Source organism: Oncorhynchus gorbuscha, linkage group LG08 (assembly GCF_021184085.1).
Source record: "Oncorhynchus gorbuscha isolate QuinsamMale2020 ecotype Even-year linkage group LG08, OgorEven_v1.0, whole genome shotgun sequence".
Taxonomy (NCBI): domain Eukaryota; kingdom Metazoa; phylum Chordata; class Actinopteri; order Salmoniformes; family Salmonidae; genus Oncorhynchus; species Oncorhynchus gorbuscha.
Window position 1 is genome coordinate 59,175,902 of NC_060180.1, and position 20,661 is coordinate 59,196,562.

General features: G+C 41.4%; 1 long non-coding RNA gene across 1 annotated transcript in view; it reads right to left on the reverse strand.

Annotated features, from left to right (window-relative positions):
- LOC124041916 overlaps positions 1 to 337 on the reverse strand; it is a 63,986-nt gene extending 63,649 nt beyond the window's left edge. The window contains exons 1-2 of the long non-coding RNA XR_006840004.1: positions 285 to 337; positions 2 to 152 (exon numbers count right to left, since the gene is read on the reverse strand). This is a non-coding gene — a long non-coding RNA (uncharacterized LOC124041916). The remainder of the gene's footprint in view (position 1; positions 153 to 284) is intronic.
- Positions 338 to 20,661: the final 20,324 nt, after the last annotated feature.

The following is a 20,661-nucleotide window of genomic DNA, read 5'->3' on the forward strand; positions in this document are numbered from 1 at the left end:
CCACCACTTGGGACCAACGAACTCCAAACACCTATTTTGCATGATAGGGTCCTTTGACAGGGCATGCAAACCAGTTGGCTGTGCATCCTGCTTGAACCATGCATTGCATGGTTAATCCGTATGGGGCTTTTCAGTCTCAAACGTCCGTGATCCTTTGAGTGCGTTGGGGGCGATAAACAATGAAAGAAAGCAAAGTGGGCAGAGGGGCAATTTGCACGTGGAGTTTGACAAAATGGGGCAGGATTTCTTGACATAATTGTAATCCTAACCCAACCTTAACTTACTTGTTGTGATGCACTGAGGTTCCAAACTCCGTTTTAGACGAGACTGACCAAAATGATCCTATTTACACTTTGCAGTCAATTTCGACACCAGAATAAATGCTTCTGACTCGTATTTATTTTTTAACCTTTATTTAACCAGGCAGGCAAGTTGAGAACAACTTCTCATTTACAACTGCGACCTGGCCAAGATAAAGCAAAGCAGTGCGACAAAAACTACAATATAGTTGCACATGGGATAAACAAACGTACAGTCAATAACACAATAGAAAAATCTGTATAATTACAATTTAGCAATTAACACTGGAGTGATAGATGTGCAGATGAGGATGTGCAAGTAGAAATACTGGTGGGCAAAAGAGCAGAAAAACAAATAAGGGATGAGGTAGGTAGTTGGTTGGATGGGGTATTTACAGATGGGCTGTGTACAGCTTCAGCTATCGGTAAACTGCTCTGACAGCTGATGCTTAAAGTTAGTGAGGGAGATATTGATGCCACTTAGGCCGTTTTGAAAGGAATTATTTGTTTTTTAGGGGCAGTCAATCTTTAAAAAGCATTCGGATTTAATTTGCAACATTTCATTTTACCTCCCAAATTGGCACTTACAGCTGAATAAAAGTTATTCAGTGATGAATATAGTTGAAAACAAATACCATGTTCTGCATCCCAAATGGCACCCTATTCCTTATATGGTGCACAACTTTTGACCAGGGCCTACGATACACCCATAGGTGTAGGGAAAAGGGTGCCATTTGGGACGGAACCACCATGTTTTTGAGGAAATAAAAAGGTTATAATATACACCTGTGTTTAGTCAGGAATTCATCCGCTGGGTTGTTTTCCCAGCTCACGCTGGCATTTTAGTCACATTCTTGGCAGCAGTACCACAACAGACAGACAGCTGCCTAGCTAGCTATAGCAGACTGTACACCAGGATGGACTGAAACCTGCCCAGACATCTATCTAGATTACGTCCCAAATGGCACCTTATTCCATATACAGTAGGGTGCACTACTTTTGACCATGGCCCAACTGGTACAATATATATATAGAAAGAATAGGGTGACATTAGTGCCATTTATAGGGAATAGAGTGCCATTTGGCATGCAAACTATTACCTTCAAACAGAGATTGAAGACCTGACTTCAACCCAGCAGAGGCAAAACTCTCTGTCTGTCTGTATACTTTGCAACATATCATTCCCATGACACCTGGCATGATAGAGAGGTTCATGCTTAATCTGCCTCCGAAGCCACTTCATCTAACATCAGGATTCATTTCAATACAATGTGACTGACAGACAGAGGCGTGTGCTCAAACACGTACACACACACGTTGACAGACACACACACACACGTTGACAAACACACACACACACACGTTGACAGACACACACACGTTGACAGACAGACAGACAGAGGCGTGTGCTCAAACACGTACACACACACACACGTTGACAGACACACACGTTGACAGACAGACAGACAGACAGACAGACAGACAGACAGACAGACAGACAGACAGACAGACAGACAGACAGACAGACAGACAGACAGACAGACAGACAGACAGACAGACAGACAGACAGACAGACAGACAGACAGACAGACAGACAGACAGACAGACAGACAGACAGACAGACAGACAGACAGACAGACAGACAGACAGACAGACAGACAGAATCATAGATGAGAGCAGTAGACTTATTTCTTTGCAAACCTTAGATGATAATGACCTCTTCTGACCACGATAGTACACCTACAATATTCAGTTGGACCTGGGAACATTTTCAGATATATTATTATGACACAATTTTAAGATTCCACATCTAACACTTTCCAACAGCTCAGGAAAGTTTAGTTAATTATATGTTGTTTTTCCTGAACTGGTTTCCACCCTGGGCAAATGTACAATGGCTGGGATCAGCAGCAGGACAGAACTCAGCCTCCAGCCCAGAGGGACCACATTACTTGGTGTTCTGGCTAGCATACAGTATAAGAAGATAAGTGTTAAATTGAAGCAACTTTTCTCTTAGAGATTTAACGACCCCTGGTTAAACTAAATAATCCGATGCTGGTGGCGGTGCATTCAGAAGGTCTATGTGAATATGTCTCCTGCACAAGGCATTGTCTGCACCCTATTTCCTATGTAGTGCACAAAAGTAGTGCACCGTATAGGGAATAGGGATTCATTTGGGACTTGTGGAGCCCACTGTTAAAGACTGGATACAGATGGTGACATCATGCCCTGAGGTGAGTTGGTTACACACACTTCACTCTTCACTGCCAACAATTAAGACCATGTGGCTTCTGTCGTCAGGTAACAGATGAATGGTTGTTCTAGTCGTGGCACGCTCCTGCCAACTCTGAGGGAGGACTATATTCAGTGTGCGTGTGCGTGTGTGTGTCTGCGTCCATGTGTGTCTGCTTATGGTTGCATCCATGATGAAGCTATGTGTTTTTGTTTCTATGTTTGTCACATAAAGACATAATCTACTGTCAATGTGCCAAGGAACCATTGCCAAGGACAAGGGAAAGGAAACCCTAAACAGCAGTACTGTTAAGGCACATATGGTAATTCCGTATCAAATGCCTCTTTCTCTAAACAGTAGAGTGAGTTAGCCTATTATATGTGATGCTGACATGTCAAGGTAACTCTAAAAGTAATATACTTCCAGGGACTGTCCAGTCCAGGACTGCATGGGCTATTGGGTTACTCCTCGGCAGACTAACGTGCAATATCCTCCGAGTGTATTTAATTTCCATTTCCCATTTCACCAGCAGTGTGATTAGGGAGAGGGGGTGGGCATGTAGCCAAGGGTTACCAGTTTCACAGTAGACAGACAGAGGCTGGAATACAGCTGCTCTGCAATACGGTAGGTGAGAAAAGTGCCAAAGCCGTTTCAGTGAGGAGCCGTCTCAAATGGCACCCTAATGCCTATGTATAGTGCACTACATTTGACGCTGCCAAGTATTTATCCAGGGATTATTGGAGGCTGTTGAATTAAATTAATTCGGTATTCAATCTTTTTTTGCATGCAGGCAGGTGCTGTATGCACGTGGATTTTTCTTATGACAGTGTGTTAGGGAAAGGGGGATACCTAGTCAGTTGTACAACTGAATGATTCAACTGGAATCTGTCTTCCGCATTTATTCCAACCCCTCTGCCTTAATCGACATACACGTCACGTGCCCGGGGAACAGTGGGTTAACTGCCTTGCTCAGGGGCAGAATGACAGATTTGTACCTTGTCAGCTCAGGGATTCGATCCAGCAACCTTTTGGTTACTAGCCCAACGCTCCTAACTGCCAGGCTACCTGCCGCCCCTGTTAGTAGTCTGACTGCCGTTTGGGTTTGTACATGCATTAAATACACATTAAATGATGTGAATATTATCTAGTTAGTGCTCATGTTGATGTTTGGGCTTTACCGTGGATACTCTCTCAACAGTCATTAGGTCAGCGATGGACTGGGAATACAGATATGCATATGTTAGTCACAGACACCTTAAAAAAACAAGTAGGGGCATGGATCAGAAAACCAGTCAGTATATGGTGTGACGACCATTTGCCTCATGCAGCGTGACACATCTCCTTCGCATAGAGTTGATCAGGCTCTTGATTGTGTCTTGTGGAATGGTGTCCCACTCCTCTTCAATGGATGTGTGAAGTTGCTAGATATTTGCGGGAACTGTCATACACTTTGATCCAGAGCATCCCAAACATGCTCAATGGGTGACATGTTTCGTGAGTATGCAGGCCATTGAAGAACTAGGACATTTTCAGCATCCAGGAATTGTTACAGATCCTTGCGACATGGTGCTGTGCATTATCATGCTGAAACATGAGGTGATGGTGGAGAATGAATGGCACAACAATGGGCTTCAGGATCTCGTCACAGTATCTCTGTACATTCAAATTGCCATCGATAAAATGTAATTGTGTTTGTTGTTCATAGCTTATGCCCGCCCATACCATAACCCCACCGCCACCACGAGGCACTCCATTCACAACGTTGACATCAGCAAACCGCTCGACAACATGACTGCCATCTGTCCAGGTACAGTTGAAACCGGGATTCATCCGTGAAGAGCACACTTCTCCAGTGTGCCTGTGGCCATCGAAGGTGAGCATTTGCCCACTGAAGTTGGTTACGATGCCGAGGATGCAGGTGAGCTTCCCTGAGATGGTTTCCGACAGTTTGTGTAGAAATTCTTTGCTTGTACAAACAGACTTGATACATTTTGAACAGAAATACAATAGTTCATTGGATCAGTCTAAAACTTTGCACATACACTGCTGCCATCTAGTGGCCAAAATCTAAATTGCGAGTAAACTGGAATAATACACTGCCAACTTTCTCCTGCATTTCAAAGATGATTCAAAATAATCTTTAAAAATGAATGTTTTACCTTTGTATTATATTTTACCAGATCTAATGTGTTATATTCTCCTACATTAATTTCACATTTCCACAAACTTCAAAGTGTTTCCTTTCAAATTGTATCAAGAATATGCATGTCCTTGCTTTACTGAGCTACAGGCAGTTAGATTTGGATATGTCATTTTAGAACAAAATTTTAAAAAGGGTCTGATCCTTAAAAGGCTTTAATAAGCTTCTTGATATACCACACCTGTCAGGTGGATTGATTATCTTTCTAAATGAAAAATGTTCACTAATAGGGATGTAAACGCATTTGTGCATCAAATTTGAGAGCAATAATATATTTGTGAGTATTGGAAAATTTCTGGGATCTTTTATTTCAGAAACATGGGACCAACACTTTACATGTTGCGTTTATATTTTTGTTAAGTGTATTTTTGTGATTCACTCAAGTAGGACACACCAAACTCGATAGCGTGGCAATGGCAACTGAAAAAGAAAGTCCCAAATATGGAAGGATGGAGGGTGAGATGGACTTGACGAACAGACTGGATACTTCACATAAACCATTTCCCCAGCAGTTCTCAGTTAACTCTCACGTAAGCCTTTCCTCCAGCATTTCTCAGTAAACTTTCATCCTTTCTTTCTTTTCAGATGCTTTTACAGTGACGCTGTGAAAGCAGTCTTTGTTGCCACGGTCTGCAGCATATGAAAGGAGCTCGAACAAAACCTCAAGTGTACTGAGCCCCCAAGACTGGACCTGAATTAAATTCTCTGCTCAGCCACACAATGAGAAAACACTCATTTTTTTGTCAGCTTACACTAATGGATAAGACAATATTTTCCAGAAAGGTGGGGTGGGACATGGCAGGAGTTCACACTCATTTGCATTTCGGCAGTGTGAATCTATTTGTTTCCAAAAATACACAAAAATAAAAGAGAGCTTCAGTTGCACCTGTTTTATTTTCCATTCCATTCTAAATGTGTTATCTCTTGTCTATTCAATCAATTCTCAGATGACTTAAGGTCGGTCAGACTGAGAAAACTAGAGCTATTTGAAGATGCATATCTCAATATCAGTGCCATGCAGGTGCACTCTTCAGATGGAAGACAAATGGTGTTTTATACAAGTGCACCAGGTGTTGTTTACTTCATGCAACATTTTGTTTGATGGAATTGTTTATGTCTTGCAGCTACTGATAGTATACAACATGGCCTCCTGTGTGGCCTTATCCCATTTCACCATAAAAAAGACAAACTAGTCTCTCAGCTAGGACCCTTCACAGCTGCCATGTCAAGACACATTTTTTTAATTTACCAAAATAATCTAAAACCTTTTCACTTTCAGGAAAAGCCTCAGGCTAAAATTCCTCTTGCTCACGAGTGAGATCAATCCTCAGCTGCTTTAATGGAAAGAGCTTTGACTGAAAAGGTATCGAGATGGTGTTGGTGGAGGCCTTCCCCATACAGAGTGATAAACATCAAATCTAGTATAGACATCTTTCCACAATATCATTTTCTTAAATTGGATGTTATAGGTTCCTAATAACACTCTGATAATTATCAGGGTGCTGCTTATAAATGTAGCCATGTGTATGGATCGTCACCATAGAAATCACTTCAAATGCAAATCTGTCATGACTGAACTGCAGACTTGTATGCCTAGTCAATGCATCAAATGACTTAAACATGAAAGCTGCAGATAACGGTATTAAAATGAATAGAAGCTGTTGCTAGTCGAAAGTGTATTCACCTTCTAATGCTAAATAGTGAGTGGAGCACAAGAAAAGTTTCAATTGCTACTTTTTGTCATTGTGTTTTATATGATAATCGGGAAAATGCTTATTATTAGTAACACATTTTCCAAGGTGGTAGCTGCTGTTTATGTCATTGATTAAAAAAATGTCTGATACTCAGTATGTACCTGCTTTTAATTGAAGAGATGAAGCATGTTTCTTCATGTGTGGATATGTATGATATAGACATTCTTCAATAATCTGTATGTATGTATGTATGTATGTATGTATGTATGTATGTATGTATGTATGTATGTATGTATGTATGTATGTATGTATGTATGTATGTATGTATGTATGTATGTATGTATGTATGTATGTATGTATGTATGTATGTATGTATGTATGTATATACAGTGCCTTGCGAAAGTATTCGGCCCCCTTGAACTTTGCGACCTTTTGCCACATTTCAGGCTTCAAACATAAATATATAAACTGTATTTTTTTGTGAAGAATAAACAACAAGTGGGACACAATCATGAAGTGGAACGACATTTATTGGATATTTCAAACTTGGATATTATTGGATATTTCAAACTTATTTAACAAATCAAAAACGGAAAAATTGGGCGTGCAAAATTATTCAGCCCCCTTAAGTTAATACTTTGTAGCGCCACCTTTTGCTGCGATTACAGCTGTAAGTCACTTGGGGTATGTCTCTATCAGTTTTGCACATCGAGAGACTGAACATTTTTCCATTCCTCCTTGCAAAACAGCTCAAGCTCAGTGAGGTTGGATGGAGAGCATTTGTGAACAACAGTTTTCAGTTCTTTCCACAGATTCTCGATTGGATTCAGGTCTGGACTTTGACTTGGCCATTCTAACACCTGGATATGTTTATTTTTGAATCATTCCATTGTAGATTTTGCTTTATGTTTTGGATCATTGTCTTGTTGGAAGACAAATCTCCGTCCCAGTCTCAGGTCTTTTGCAGACTCCATCAGGTTTTCTTCCAGAATGGTCCTGTATTTGGCTCCATCCATCTTCCCATCAATTTTAACCATCTTCCCTGTCCCTGCTGAAGAAAAGCAGGCCCAAACCATGATGCTGCCACCACCATGTTTGACAGTGGGGATGGTGTGTTCAGGGTGATGAGCTGTGTTGCTTTTATGCCAAACATAACGTTTTGCATTGTTGCCAAAAAGTTCAATTTTTGTTTCATCTGACCAGAGCACCTTCTTCCACATGTTTGGTGTGTCTCCCAGGTGGCTTGTGGCAAACTTTAAACAACACTTTTTATGGATATCTTTAAGAAATGGCTTTCTTCTTCCCACTCTTCCATAAAGGCCAGATTTGTGCAATATACGACTGATTGTTGGCCTATGGACAGAGTCTCCCGCCTCAGCTGTAGATCTCTGCAGTTCATCCAGAGTGATCATGGGCCTCTTGGCTGCATCTCTGATCAGTCTTCTCCTTGTATGAGCTGAAAGTTTAGAGGGACGGCCAGGTCTTGGTAGATTTGCAGTGGTCTGATACTCCTTCCATTTCAATATTATCGCTTGCACAGTGCTCCTTGGGATGTTTAAAGCTTGGGAAATCTTTTTGTATCCAAATCCGGCTTTAAACTTCTTTACAACAGTATCTCGGACCTGCCTGGTGTGTTCATTGTTCTTCATGATGCTCTCTGCGCTTTTAACGGACCTCTGAGACTATCACAGTGCAGGTGCATTTATACGGAGACTTGATTACACACAGGTGGATTGTATTTATCATCATTAGTCATTTGGGTCAACATTGGATCATTCAGAGATCCTCACTGAACTTCTGGAGAGTTTGCTGCACTGAAAGTAAAGGGGCTGAATAATTTTGCACACCCAATTTTTCAGTTTTTGATTTGTTAAAAAAGTTTGAAATATCCAATAAATGTCTTAGATAGCATTAAATCTTAGATAATCAGCAATGTAAAGACACTGTTCCCTAGAAAGGAGGGGGGGTCTAGAAATGACATGGTCTATGCATTTTCATCATTATATACTGGAGCAGCAGGTTGCCTAGTAGTTAAGTATCGGGACAGTAACCGAAAGGTTGCCATCGAATCCTCGAGCTGACAAGGTAAAAATCTGTCTTTCTGCCCCTGAACATGGCAGTTAACCCACTGTTCCCTGGTAGGCCATATTTGTAAATAGAATTTGTTCTTAACTGACTTGCCTAGCTAAATAAATATACATGGTTTGAACCTGAGATATTATGCCTACTGTGTTGGCTTTTCATTGTCTCTCAATGTATACCATGATAACTATCAATGTATAAAAATTAAGAGCTAAATTCTAGTCTCTGTGGTTGTCAATGACTAGAAGACGATGCCTTTAATTTTCTGACATAAAGTAATGGTACATGACATGTAACAAAAGATACAGACCTCAAAACACCAGTCACAGAGACAGACAGAAGCCTAGTCTGTGTAGTGTGTATTTGCTTTCAGAACAAAACCACAGACACACAAACACACACACACACGCTTTACATGTCACTCCTTTAATTATGTAATGGTTTGTTTGACTCTGTAATTGAGGAGGACTTTGGGTGGTCTAGTCTGTGTGACTCTCTGCAGCATAATCATAGTCTGCTTCTCAAATTGCATCCAATTCCCTATATAGTGCACTTATTTTGACCCTGGGCCCTGGTCAAAAGTAGTGCACTACTTAGGGAATATGGTGCCATTTGGGACACATACATAATCACCCAGAACAGAGACCTGGGACGTGAGTCACTCCAGTTAACATTCCAATCTAAAGAGCAAGTATCTGTTCTCTACACTGAAGAACAAACATGTCACCTGCAAAACCTCTCCTATGATCATTGACACATTAGATATATTAAAATCTTTCAAATGAAATGTCTTTATATATAGTATATGATTGGAGACTTATGGGCATCTTTGTCCATTTCAGTGAGGTTAGACATGTTACAATTAATAGTAATGGGCCATGTCCAATACTCGTAGGCATACTTGCATTATAAATAGTAGGCATTTTGGGTATACAAAAATAGAATGTTGCATTTATATTTTGGTTCAGTATAGTACACTATACAGTCGAAGTCAGAAATTTACATACACTTAGGTTGAAGTCATTAAAACTCGTTTTTCAACCACTCCACAAATTTCCTGTTAACAAACTATGGTTTTGGCAAATCGGTTAGGACATCTACTTTGTGCATGACACAAGTAATTTTTCCAATAATTGTTTACAGACAGATTATTTCACTTATAATTCACTGTATCACAATTACAGTGGGTCAGAGGTTAACATACACTAAGTTGACTGCCTTTAAACAGCTTGGAAAATTCCTGAAAATGATGTCATGGCTAAAGAAGATTCTGATAGGCTAATTGACATAATTTGAGTCAATTGGAGGTGTACCTGTGGATGTATATCAAGGGTTACCTTCAAACTCAGTGCCTCTTTGCTTGACATCATGGGAAAATCCAAATAAATCAGCAAAGACCTCAGAAAATAAATTGTAAACTCCTGAAGGTACCATGTTCATCTGTACAAACAATAGTATGCAAGTATAAACACCATGGGACCACGCAGCTGTCATACCGCTCAGGAAGGAGTGCGTTCTGTCTCCTAGAGATGAACGTACTTTGGTGTGAAAAGTGCAAATCAATCCCAGAACAACAGCAAAGGATCTTGTGAAGATGCTGGAGGAAACAGGTACAAAAGTATCTATATCCACAGTAAAACGAGTCCTATATCGACATATCCTGAAAGGCCTGTCAGCAAGGAAGAAGCCACTGCTCCAAAACCGCCATAAAAAAGCCAGACTACGGTTTGCAACTGCACATGGGGACAAAGATCATACTTTTTGGAGAAATGTCGTCTGGTCTGATGAAACAAAATAGAACTGTTTGGCCATAATGACCATTGGTATGTTTGGAGGAAAAAGGGGGAGGTTTGCAAGCCAAAGAACGCCATCCCAAGCGTGAAGCACGGGGGTGGCAGCATCATGTTGTGGGGGTGCTTTGCTGCAGTAGGGACTGGTGCACTTCACAAAATAGATGGCATGAGGTAGGAAAATTATAGGGATATATTGAAGCAACATCTCAAGACATCAGTCAGGAAGTTAAAGCTTGGTCGCAAATGGGTCTTCCAAATGGACAATGACCCCAAGCATACTTCCAAAGTTGTGGCAAAATGGCTTAAGGACAACAAAGTCAAGGTATTGGTGTGGCCATCACAAAGCCCTGATCTCAAACCTATAGAACATTTGTGGGCAGAACTGAAAAAGCGTGTGCGAGCAAGGAGGCCTACAAACCTGACTCAGTTACACCAGCTCTGTCAGGAAGAATGGGCCAAAATTCGCCCAACTTATTGTGGGAATCTTGTGGAAGCCTACCCAAAACGTTTGACCCAAGTTAAACAATTTAAAGGCAATGCAACCAAATACTAATTGAGTGTATGTAAACTTCTGACCCACTGGGAATGTGATGAAAGAAATAAAAGCTGAAATAAATCATTCTCACCACTATTATTCTGACATTTCACATTCTTAAAATAAAGTGGTGATCCTAACTGACCTAAGACAGGGAATTATTACTAGGATTAAAAGTCAGGAATTGTGAAAAACTGAGTTTTAATGTATTTGGCTAAGGAGTATGTAAAACTCCCGACTTCAACTGTATGTACAAAAGTATATAGTTACCCCTTCAAATGAGTGGATTCGGCTATTCCACCCTCACCATTTGCTGACACCCTTTGCTGACACTCTCCATAGACAAACATTGGCAGTAGAATGGCGTTACTGAAGAGCTGTGACTTTCAACGTGGCATCATCATAGGATGGCACTTTTCCAACAAGTCAGATCGTCAAATTTCTGCCCTGCTAGAGCTGCCCCGGTCACTTGTAAGTGCTGTTATTGTGAAGTGAAATATCTAAGAGCAACAACGGCTCAGCCACAAAGTGGTAGGCCACACAAGCTCACAGAACGCTACTGCTGTCTGTCCTTGGTTGCAACCCTCACTGCTGAGATCCAAACTACCTCTGGAAGCAACGTCAGCACAATAACTGTTTGTCGGGAACCTAATGAAATGGGTTTCCATGGCCGAGCATCCGCACACAAGCCTAAGATCACCATGCACATTGCAAGCTTCGGCTGAAGTGGTGTAAAGCTCACCGCCTTTGGACTCTGGAGCAGTGGAAACACGTTTTCTGGATTGATGAATCATACTTCACCATCTTGCAGTCGGATGAACTAATCTGGGTTTGGCGGATGCCAGGAGAACACTTCCTGCCTGAATGCATACCTCAACCCTATCGAACACCTTTGGGATGAATTGGAACGCCGACTGCGAGCCATGCCTAATTGCCAAACATCATTGACCGACCTCACTAACGCTCGTGGCTGAATGGAAGCAAATCCCTGCAGTAATGTTCCAACATCTAGAAGAAATCCTTCCCTGAAGAGTAGAGGCTGTTATAGCAGGAATGTTATTGCCAATGATTTTGGAATGAGATTTTCAACGAGCAGGTGTCTTTTGGTCACCTAGTGTATGTAGTATAATCAGTTCATACACTCCATGTCATTTTAGTAAGAAGTAGTCAAGACATATTTCAGACACAGCTATTTTGTTTAGGTTACAAGAAAGAGCTGGTGAGTGGAGGTCACACAACTAGGTGGACAAAACCCTGGTGGACAGATAAACTTCATTACCTGCATTTTCCACTGATACCAAATAATTATTCAAAGTGATACGACATGATGTCAAGACGATTTCACCCCTGGTCTATCAGACAAGCATGCCAAATAACCAACCAGCACCTTTCCCATTGGCTCCAGATATCAGGCCACTGTCAAACCAGACATTCCCTTCCCTCTCTTCTTGTGTAGGAGATTGAGCCAGCGGAACCAGTCACAATGAATGAATGTTAGTGTCACCACTACACTACGCAACCCTAGAGTCCTTCTCTGAGGGAGAGAGGTGGCTCCCCTCCCCTCACTCCTCTGGTGCTTTGACTCCTGCCTGACTCTAGGCTGGCATAGTGTGGTGCAACATTCCTGGGCCTGCCTGCATCAAGACAGGCAGACAGAAGTCTTCCTCTTCTACACACACACACACACACACATACACACACACACTCATGCATGTACGCACACACACACACACACATGCGTAGACACAGATACCACACACACCCACACAAACACACTCCTCTATACAGCCTCACATCTGATTGGTCTTGCACAGGCCAGATAGTCAGACTACATGCCCTGGAGGGAAGTGGCAGGCGATACCACTCACCACGTCTCACTGGCATTCTGCTCATGGACTGAATACTGATTTATATGTAACAGGGGTGATATTAGAAAGTATATATGTTCTATCTAACCAATGGCTTTCTGTAGGTCACCAAAATATAATGTGTCAACCATGACTTGGTTGGTTGGCCGGTAGTAGTTGTTGTTCATGTTGTTTGTCAGTAGGGGATGCTATACACTTCTTAACACAATATTCTTCAAGTGAACAGCACAATATCCTTCAAACGAACATCACATATTTTGACATAACGTTAAATTTCAGCTATCCTTCCAGCTGTTGAAAGAAGCATCACATTTACCAGGATTGTATTCATCAACAGTGGTGATTTTAGCATACATCTCTTGGTGGTACAAAACAAATAATGTTAGATGCTAGTAAAGCCACTACACAACACTAAACAATACATTAATTGCACTATAATGGTGACAAACGGTGCCCACAAACTGTTAGGGCCCGCATAAAGCTGTCCCAACAGCAGAGCTTTCTTTTCAGCACCACTGCTACACCTGGCTATCAGCAGAGCCTTGTCTGGCGGCGAAACAGATTAAACAAATGTGTTTTTTACTGACAGTTGAGATGTACAAACTATGGCATAAGGGGATGACAAGCGGATAAGAGGCCATCCGTAATTTCGATAAAGACATTAATGAGCGAGCGAGGATGGACGTAGTCAATGTAACTATTTGTTCAGCACTTTTGAAATGTGCAGCGACAGAATTCAGAACATGGACCGTTCTTACAGTATGCTCCCTGTACAAGTCAGAACCATAGGATAAAGAGGGCATATAAGCAGACAATGAAAGCTATTACAATATTTGATTATGACATTTCTCTAAGACATGCTATAGGCTACATTTGCACCACCAAGTCAGAACAGTAGGCTAAGTTATGAGATGGAAGGGGACCAAATTATTAGGGTGAGGCACATGGCCTACTAACAGCTTACTACACAACATACAGTTAGTATTACTTTCTTAGCTAGAGTATTCATATCTCCCTGGCATATTACTTAATTTATGCAGCAGCATACAATATATTTTTGGACTCACCTTGTTGTGCTGTGCTCACTTGAACAGGAAGGTGGCGTGGCGTTCCTTCTTGTGGGTAAACTTTGTCATCAAAGTCTGGCATTCTCTGGATTTATTGTGCTTTCAAGACAACTGGGAACTCCGAAAAACACAAGATCGAATCATGATGTCAGTGATCTTCAAGTCGGAGCTCTAGAAAGAGGCCAGAATTCCCGACTTGGAATTCCGAGTTGGATGACCGTTCAAAACATATTTTCCCAGTCGGAGCTCGTTCCCAGTTGTCTTGAACTCACTGAAGTCTGATATTTCCCAGTTCAGAGTTTCCAGTTGTTTTGAACTCAGCAGAAGTTATGCTGGATTGACAGCATGGCCAATGCATTCAATATTTTCTGGCCCGTGGTGTTGCATGTGAATCTTTATCCTTTTAAGCTTGGAAAAGAGACCCCTAAACCCAGAGTTGGACCACACACCCACCCCACTGAACAGCAGGCTAGTGATTGCTTTACAATGCTTGCAGTTAGCTACTGATTCCTTCCAAACCACTCATTGTTGAATTTGCGATTTCCAACTTGTTGTGTAATGTTTACGATGAGCACTGATACATTCAATCTATATTTTCTATTCATATGACAACGATTGAAAAGGATTTGCCAGTAGATTGTCGACTTGATTGATGATGATGTGCTTGGATTTTGAAAGTATGATGTTGACATGATCAGTACATTCAAAGCTACGGTAGATATAACGTGATTTGACGTCATTTTATCTGTTGCCAATGGCCTTGAGCCTTCATGGATGGGCACTTCTAATGTACAGTGCATTCGGAAAGTACTCAGACCCCTTGACTTTTTCCATATTTTGTTACATTACAGCCTTGTTCTAAAATGTATCAAATATGTTTTTATTCTCATCAATCTACACACAATACCCCATAATGACAAAGTGAACACAGGTTTTAGAAATGTTTTCACATTTATTAAAAATCAAAAACAGAAAAGTATTCAGATAAAATAGCGGCAGAGAAGAAGAACGCAAACATTTTACATGCCCCCAACCGATTGTGTTTTTTTTTTTTCCCCGTTGCTTGTAACTTATTTTGTACATAATGTTGCCGCTACCATCTCTTATGGCCGAAAATATGGGATGGGCTGCATTCGGAGAATTCGTAGGCGATTGTAACGGTGGTTACTCATGTTCTTTAATGGAAAATGAACTATACATGAAATAGCCAAATATACAAAACAACAAACGGAAAGTGATAACCTATACAGCCTATCTGGTGACACAAACACAGAGACAGGAACAATCACCCACGAAACACTCAAAGAATATGGCTGCCTAAATATGGTTCCCAATCAGAGACAACGAAAATCACCTGCCTCTGATTAAGAACCGCCTCAAGGCAACCATAGACTTTCCTAGACAACCCTACTCAGCCACAATCCCAATACCTACTAAAACTCCAATACAAAAACACACCACAAAATAAACCCATGTCACACCCTGGCCTGACCAAATAAATGAAAACAAACATACATACTTCAACCAGGGCGTGACAGCGATCGAATAAAACCCCACGTAATTCCATTCTGCCAGCAAACGTGCAATCTTTAGATAATAAAATACATGACCAACTTGGAAGATTAAACTACCAACAGGACATTCAAAACTGTAATATCTTATGCTTCACTGAGTCGTGGCTGAACGACAACACTATCAACATACAGCTGTCTGGTTATACGCTGCACCGACAGGATAGAACAGCGGCGTCTGGGAAGACAAGGGGCGGCGGACTACGTATTTTTGTAAATAACAGCTGGTGCACGATATCAAAGAGATTTTCTGTTGAATCTGACAATTGATCTTAATGGTTGTACAGTCGTCTCAAATAAAACTGTGAAGGACCTCGGCGTTACTCTGGACCCTGATCTCTCTTTTGAAGAACATATCAAGACTGTTTCAAGGACAGCTTTTTTCCATCTACGTAACATTGCAAAAATCAGAAACTTTCTGTCCAAAAATGATGCAGAAAAATTAATCCATGCTTTTGTCACTTCTAGACTACTGCAATGCTCTACTTTCCGGCTACCCAGATAAAGCACTAAATAAACTTCCGTTAGTGCTAAATACGGCTGCTAGAATCCTGACTAGAACCAAAAAATGTGATCATATTACTCCAGTGCTAGCCTCCCTACACTGGCTTCCTGTCAAGGCAAGGGCTGATTTCAAGGTTTTACTGCTAACCTACAAAGCATTACATGGGCTTGCTCCTACCTATCTCTCTAATTTGGTCCTGCCGTACATACCTACACGTACGCTACGGTCACAAGATGCAGGCCTCCTAATTGTCCCTAGAATTTCTAAGCAAACAGCTGGAGGCAGGGCTTTCTCCGATAGAGCTCCATTTTTATGGAATGGTCTACCTACCCATGTGAGAGACGCAAACTCAGTCTCAACCTTTAAGTCTTTACTGAAGACTCATCTCTTCACATTGCCCTTTCCCATCTGGACAAAAGGAACACCTATGTGAGAATGCTATTCATTGACTACAGCTCAGCTGACCTCAAAGCTCATCAATAAACTAAGGACCCTGGGACTAAACACCTCCCTCTGCAACTGGATCCTGGACTTCCTGATGGGCCGCCCCCAGGTGGTAGGGAAGGTTACAACACACCCGCCACGCTCATCCTCAACACAGGGGCCCCTCAGGGATGCGTGCTCAGTCCCTTCCTGTACTCCCTGTTCACTCAGACTGCACGGCCAGCACAACTCCAACATCATTAATTTTGTCGATGACACAACAATTGTAGGCCTGATCACCAACAACGACGAGACAGCCTATAGGGAGGTCAGAGACCTGGCTCTGTGGTGCCAGGACAACAACCTCTCTCTCAACGTGATCAAGACAAAGGAGATGATTGTGGACAACAGGAAAAAGAGGACCGAGCATGCCTCCATTCTCGTCGATGGGGCGGCAGTGGAGCAGGTTGAGAGCTTCAAGTTCCTTTGTGTCCACATCACCAACAAACTAAGCACACCAAGACAGTCGTGAAGAGGGCACGACAAAACCTATTCCCCCTCAGGAGACTGAAAATATTTGGCATGGGTCCTCAGATCTTCAAAAGTTTCTAAAGCTGTACCATCGAGAGCATCCTGACTGGTTGCATCACTGTCTGGTATGACAACTGCTCAGCCTCCGACCGCAAGGCACTACAGATGGTAGTGCAAATGGCCCAGTACATCACTGGAGCCAAGCTTCCTGCCATCCAGGACTTCTATACCAGCCGGTGTCAGAGGAAGACCCTAAAAATTGTCAACGACTCTAGCCACCCGAGTCATAGACTGTTCTCTCAGGCAAGCGGTACCAGAGCGCCAAATCTAGGTTCAAGAAGTTTCTAAACAGCTTGTACCCACAAGCCATAAGACTCCTGAACACCTAATCTTATGGCTACCAGACTATTTGCATTGCCCCCCCCTTTTTTTTACACAACTGCTACTCTCTGTTGTTATCATCTACGCATAGTCACTTGAATAACTCTGCCTTCATGTACATATTACCTCAACTAACCGGTTGGGAGCTCTGTACCAGTAGCTCCCTGTATATAGTCTCACTATTGTTATTTTACTGCTGCTCTGAATTTACTAAGGAGTGGCTCGGTAAGAAGCATCTAAAGGTCCTGGAGTGGCCTAGCCAGTCTCCAGACCTGAACCCAAAAGAAAGTCTTTGGAGGGAGCTGAATGCCCGTATTGTCCAGCGACAGCCCCGAAACCTGAAGGATCTGGAGAAGGTCTGTATGGAGGAGTGGGCCAAAATCCCTGCTGCAGTGTGGGCAAACATGGTCAAGAACTACAGGAAACGTATGATCTCTGTAATTGCAAGCAAAGGTTTCTGTACCAAATATTAAGTTCTGCTTTTCTGATGTATCAAATACTTATGTCAAGCAATAAAATGCAAAAGAATTACTTAAAAATCATACAATGTGACTTTCTGGATTTTTTGTTTTAGATTCCATCTCTCACAGTTGAAGTGTAACTATGATAAAAATTACAGACCTCTACATGCTTTGTAAGTAGGAAAACCTGCAAAATCGGCAGTGTATCAAATACCTGTTCTTCCCACTGATATATATATATATATATATATATATATATATATATATACTGTATATATACACATTTGAAGTCGGAAGATTACAAACACTTAGGCTGGAGTCATTAAAACTCGTTTTTCAACCACTCCACAAATGTCTTGTTAACAAACTATAGTTTTGGCAAGTCGGTCAGCACATCTACTTTGTGCATGACGCAAGTAATTTTTCCAACAATTGCTTTTAGCCAGATTATTTCACTTATTATTCACTGTATCACAATTACAGTGGGTCAGAAGTTTACGTACACTATGTTGACTGTTCCTTTTAAACAGCTTGGAAAATTCCAGAAAATTATGTCATGACATGAGAAGCTTCTGATAGGCTAATTGACATCATTTGAGTCAATTGGAGGTGTACCTGTGGATGTATTTCAAGGCCTACCTTCAAACTCAGTGCCTCTTTGCTTGACATCATGGGAAAATCTAAAGAAATCAGCCAAGAACTCAGAAAAAAAATTGTAGACATGCACAAGTCTGGTTCATCATTGGGAGCATTTTCCAAACACCCGAAGGTACCACGTTCATCTGTACGTGAAATAATCTTTCTGTAAACAATTGTTGGTAAAAAATTACTTGTGTCATGCACAAAGTAGATGTCCTAACTGACTTACCAAAGCTATAGTTTGTTAACAATAAATTTGTGGAGTGGTTGAAAAATGAGTTTTATTGACTCCAACCTAATTGTATGTAAACTTCCGACTTCAACTGTATATTATTACCCCACCTGCCCTAAATGACGGGTCGCCACTGTTCATTAGGCACCCAATGGAAGAAAACAGACTGAAACTGGGAGGGACTACCTGAGCTCCAATAAGAAACACTTGTTTTCATATTCCATTGCAAGACATATTGTTTACGTTTTTCAGATACTACATACAGTAACTAAGGCAATACATAACACATTTAAAGAAATATGTTTGGCTCTGTTCCATCACATGTAATCACATTTTCAATAATATCACGAAGCAATATAATGGCATTATAACCAAACTGTTTGTTTCCTTTATAATCTCTATAATGTAATTGAATACAGCGGCTTTAAGCGGGGGGAGTTGGAGCTTCCTTAAGTTTGCCTATTTGTTTCGGGGTGCTTGGAGGAATAGTATTCAGTGTGAATGGGAAGTCAAGAGAGAATCTGCTTACATTGGGGTCAATTAACAAGACAATGGGGAGGATTGTAAAGAATCAATGAGGCTATTTGTCAGCACACATCTGATTTGTGTAAATTAGCTCCCAAACTATAATTATCACCTACAATTAGTGGGAGGAAATGTATGTTTAGATTGTTGACAAAACCGATTAACTGGTGAATTCTCCTCCAGTGCCACCCAAAGACTAACCACTCTGTCTCCTGCAGCAAAGACATAGCCTGTGTTCACAATGGAACCCTATTCCCTATATCAGGGCTCTCCAGCCCTGTTCCTGTAGGTTATCTAGCACACCTGATAATTAGCTGTTTGATAAGCTGAATCAGGTTAGTTTACAACAGGGGTTGGAGCGGAAACCTACAGGAAGGTAACAGGGTTGGAGAGCCTCACCCTATAAAGTACACTACTTTTTCTCAAAAGAAGTATGAAGGGAATAGGATGCCATTTGGGACACAGAGCAAGAGTAGTCATGACTGCAATACACAGCCAGCATTAAAGACTGCAGTAATACAGTGCCAACTCTTCGATTCAATTCAAAAACACATGAGGACGAAAGGAAGAGCTGTAATGTCATATCGAATAGGTTACAATACATCATGCAATTATGCACTACAATAACATACAGTTGAATTCGGAAGTTTACATACACTTAGGTTGGAATCATTAAAACTCATTTTTCAACCACTCCACAAATTTTGTGTTAACAAACTATAGCTTTGGCAAGTCAGTTAGGACATCTACTTTGTGCATGACACGTGATTTTTCCAACAATTGTTTACAGACAGATTAGTTCACTTATAATTCAATGTATCACAATTCCAGTGGGTCAGAAGTTTACATACACTAAGTTGACTGTGCCTTTAAACAGCTTGGAAAATGACAGAAAATTATGTCATGCTTTAGAAATTTCTGATATGCTAATTGACATCATTTGAGTCAATTGGTGGTGTACCTGTGGATGTATTTCAAGGCCTACCTTCAAACTCAGTGCCTCTGCTTGACATCATGGGAAAATCAAAAGAAATCAGCCAAGACTGGTTCATCCCTGGGAGCATTTTCCAAACGCCTGAAGGTACCACGTTCATCTGTACAAACAATGGTACGCAAGTATAAACAACATGGGACCACGCGGCTGTCATACCGCTCAGGAAGGAGACTCATTCTGTCTCCTAGAGATGAACGTACTTTAGTGCGAAAAGTGCAAACCAATCCCAGAACAACAGCAAAGGACCTTGTGAAGATGCTAGAAGAAACAGGTACAAAAGTATCTATATCCACAGTAAAACGAGTCCTATATCAACATGAAAGGCCGCTCAGCAGGGAAGAAGCCACCGCTCCAAAACTGCAAGAAAAATGCCAGATTATGGTTTAAAACTGCACTTGGGGACAAAGATCGCACTTTTTGGAGAAATGTCCTCTGGTCTGATGAAACAAAAACAGAACTGTTTGGCCATAATGACCATCGTTATGTTTGGAGGAAAAAGGGGGATGCTTGCAAGCCAAAGAACACCATCCCAACCGTGAAGCACGGAGGTGGCAGCATCATGTTGTGGGGGTGCTATGCTGCATATGAGGGACTGGTGCACTTCACAAAATAGATGGCATCATGAGGG